Raw genomic sequence first — 4,187 nt, 5'->3', positions numbered from 1 at the left:
AAAACAGAAGCGAAAGGTCCCTTATCCATTTCTTTAACAACGGTCATTAACAATTTCATCAATCTCATCCATCTACCTGTGGGCCAGCGAAAAAGAAAGTTCGGACAACTGACCGACAGATTCCCGATCATGGTACCCAGTGGCCAGTGCAGTCTTGACAAGTGTTTGTGTTCAGAAGATAGCATTGAGCAAGAAAACTACTGCAAGAAACAACCGCTGATTTCAGATCTGGCTGGCATACCAGGAACTTTTCGATTTCCTCATAAAATCTAACGTATGTATGTACACGTTCCTGAATTTCTGCCTACCGAGTGAATGCTAGCTGTATTTACAGTTAATTACCAACTCAATGTATTGCTGGACAAAAACGGCAACAATGGATTATAACAAGTTACGTTGCCGATCCACCATCCCGGAGTGGACGAGCCTTAGTTTATTGCAGGAGTGATGCTCAGGTGGCTGCCTTGATGTTCAGCCATCAGAGGTGATATTTTTATCACCAACAAGTGCTCATGATGGATTACACATCTGTTTCTCAGTGGTTGAATGCGGCACGTTGACATAATTGGCAGCCAACAGTCATCAGGGTTCAGGAATCTTGTGCAGCTCAAGCAAACCCAATACTGATTAATCTTCCACTGCTGTGTTGAAGACGAAACTAGGGAAGACGGTTGTGATGTCCCTGAAATTTTTAGGGCAAGAAATCAGCAAAGTAAGGTATGCTGAAGTTCTGTCTTGTAATTATGAATCACTTTTTCTGTGCAGTTATTCTTTTGCAAGGATTCTGCATACATTAATATGTTTGACAGAACATCATGCCAACCTAATTTTTCATAAAGATCAGGAGATGAGATGCAAACCTCAGATAAGGTAGTGTCATGTTCTTCAACAGGTTAGGGTGGCGTAACACAAAATCCTTCCACTCTTCTTGATTTATTTTTCCATCCTTATCGGCATCAGCATCTTCAAATGTCTGGGAAATTGAGTAAAAAAAAAAAATCAGCATAGTACACACAAACACAAAGACTTCCCCACACCCCCACCCCTGCCGACATTCCAGTTGATTATTCACTACCTTATCTATAATGGCCTCAAGTAGGTCATCTGATAATTTCACATCAGATTCCATCAAAATAGCAATTACCATTTGCTTAACCTATAAGACAAGTGATGTCAATGAACTGCTTTACTGAGATTATTATACTAGAAAACAATCCACATAAAAGGTATGGATAGATACAGAACATCTTTGCAAGCTTACCTCTTCACGTTCAATAAACCCAGTTTGCCTCAAGTCATACAACCTGAATGCAACTGAAACAAACAAAAAGGGTAGCTACAAATATAAATATCAATATGCCTACATATATTATTATATATATTGACCATAGTTTCTGCAATTAGCATACATACAATCAATCTTGCTTTCCATTGGTGCCAAGGGATGGAAGACACTCAGAGCATGAATAAACTCATCAAACTCGATCACACCATTTTTCTTCTCATCAAACAAATCAAAAACCTGAATTATGGAGACAATCTTAGTTTCATGTCATTATCTATGCTGGCAGCATGCAATGTAAATATTTTGAGGATAATCAGGGGAGAAACGGAAAGGTATGTGTATGGTGTAGTTAGGACATGTTTTATAAATAAATACAAAGAGAAAAGCATAGCAAAGACTCACCCTATCAAGAAAAAGATTCTCGCCACTTGGAGTTTTGAACAATGCCAGCTGGAGTTCTTCCTGAGGAACCATTCAACAGTGAAATGGTTAAGAAAAAAATAATATGACATTATGACCATTCCTCTAGTTGTATGCAAAAAAAGGGCATTCAATTTTTTTTTTGTTTCTAATTTGACTATTACGCATCCCAACATGTTAATATGCACGCATAGAAGATGCTGCTGAAAATATAAGAGTGGAAAATATTTCTCTGACTTTGAACTGAATCAGTCACGAAAAAGGTTGCTGCTGTGTTAGCTTAATTAAAAAACGTCATTCCATGCTTCACCAATCAAAACCTTCAACCCTTGGTATGGCGGAGGAAGGAGCATGGTGTTATCCTAGGACCTAATGGCACACGCAACATGGGAAAATTCAGACATGTGATCCTATGGGCTGTTAAACAAAATTTTATAATGCACTCATGTGTGCCTGTCACATGACAGTCTCCAATTGACTCATCAAAAAGAAGAATATGATATTGTCTTAACTAATCCAACCCTCAGGAAATAATCCAGTCCATTGCGTGCAGTGCAACAATTGAACATGGATCTATGTATTAAATTAAACGTCGCCCTCAATGACCTACTACTCTTCAATCATGCATGCAGGGATGACAAAGTGACTCCATGCTTCACGAATCAAACTTACAGCCTTGGTATGGCAGAGGAAGGAACATGACAACCAAGCATACCGAGATGCAGGTGCTATCCTAAGACCTAATGGCACACGCAACATGGGAAAATTCAGGCAAGCAATCCTCATGGGCTGTCAAACAAATTTTTATAATGCTGTCATGTGTGCCTGTCAGACGACAGTCTCCAATCAACTCAAAAGAAGAATATGACAATCTCTTGACAAATCCAGCCCTCACGAAATAATCCAATCCATTGCATGTCATCCAACAATTCAAGATTAATCTCCCTACTAAATTGTGCAGGCCCTCAATGACCTAATATACTCTTCAATCATGCAGAGACGACAAAGTGTCAATATCCCAGCCCAGGTCTTAAGTAACCATTTCTATCATATTTAGAGCCAAGCCAATTGTCCGCAGCCTAAAGGAACAAAAAAAAAAAATCCCATCTTCCAAGTGCAGCAAGGAATGTTTCATTCAAAGAAATCGATGTTCAAATCAACCCCAAAACACGTCATGAATGGCAAGAATATGCACGGTAGATACAGGAATTGAAGAGGGACTTTGTTGGATGCACCTTGTGGATGAGGCCGTCGTCGATGATGGAGCAGCTGATCTTCTTGTAGAGCTCGAAGAGCGCCTCCACCTCGTTAACGGAGACTTCGGTTCAATTCAATTTCAATCGAAACAGAGTCAGATGAGACGGCATTGCGAGATGGAGGCGGAGAAACCAAGGAAGCAGGAAAGAAAAGGTGGGGTAGGCTTGGATCGATCTTTTTACAGCATCGGGACTCGTCGGCGAGGCGTGCGAGCTGGCGGAGGTTGAGGGAGGTCCATCCACCCGCAGCGGCGCGGCGTAGGAAAGGTCTGTAGTGGTGGTGGTGGTGATGGTTGCTCCGACTGTTCTTGGCGGCGGAGGAGGACGCGCCCGCGCCGGAGGCCGAGGAGCTGGAGTCGGGGCAGAGGTCCGCGAGGCAGTCGGTGAAGGCGAAGAAAACGGCCTCGGCGATGGCGATGAAGGGGAAGAAGACCGCGCAGAGGCGCTCCCCCAGCGACAGCGAGCTCCCGGACCGCTGCCCGCGAGGAAAACAGGCGAGGAACCATGAGACATGAGTTGAATCCTGAGAAAAGATCTATCAAGAACCCGCTGCGTCGGGGATACTCGCCGCGAGAAGGGTGGACATTGCAGCCACCTGGCACCTACCACGTCGCCGGAGGAGAAACGGAAGCCGAAGCGGGAGTCCATGGCTCACGGGTGGCGCCCTGGGGTGAACTGGAAAGCCTGCGGCGCTGGTGCCGCCTCGGTGGCTCGTGGCATTCGTGCGCCGGTTTAAGGGCGCATTGGGCTGTTGAACAACAACATCAAACCGATCTCGATGGCGGCAGGGAACGGGGTCGCAGGATCAGCCTCGAGGAGCTTTTGGGTGGGTGCCTCTGCCTGTGCGAGCCTGGATCCGTCGCCACTCGCTGCGCGGTGGTGCTCGTGCGCGCACCATCTGTGGTGTGGTGATGGCGGCGTCGTTTTTATGTACTACTGCAGGCAAAAAGACGAGCTGAGTTCAGGGTGCCTTTGGTTGCTTTCCGTGTTGGCTTTGAGTTGCGGTCGCTGTGATGCGATATCAATCCGTCCCGACTTCCCCCCTCCCGCCCCGAAGAACACACAAGGCGCCGCCAATCACACGGCACTTCAGTGCCATTGGTGACTGGTTTTGGCTCTCTCGACTCTCTCTCTCAACTGATGTGAAGTCACATCCTACTGTTAACAGATGAGATCAGGAGGGGATGAATTGGGGAAGTAAGGAGGAAGAAGGTAGAAGACGCAAG

At 45.2% G+C, this 4,187-nt stretch overlaps 1 pseudogene; it reads right to left on the bottom strand.

The window, feature by feature from the left end:
* Positions 1 to 354: 354 nt before the first annotated feature.
* On the bottom strand, positions 355 to 4,033 carry LOC136456154 (calcineurin B-like protein 9; annotated as a pseudogene).
* Between the last annotated feature and the right edge of the window lie 154 nt (positions 4,034 to 4,187).

The sequence above is a fragment of the Miscanthus floridulus genome, chromosome 6 (assembly GCF_019320115.1).
Source record: "Miscanthus floridulus cultivar M001 chromosome 6, ASM1932011v1, whole genome shotgun sequence".
NCBI classification, from domain to species: domain Eukaryota; kingdom Viridiplantae; phylum Streptophyta; class Magnoliopsida; order Poales; family Poaceae; genus Miscanthus; species Miscanthus floridulus.
This window is presented reverse-complemented; position numbering and strand designations above follow the sequence as displayed.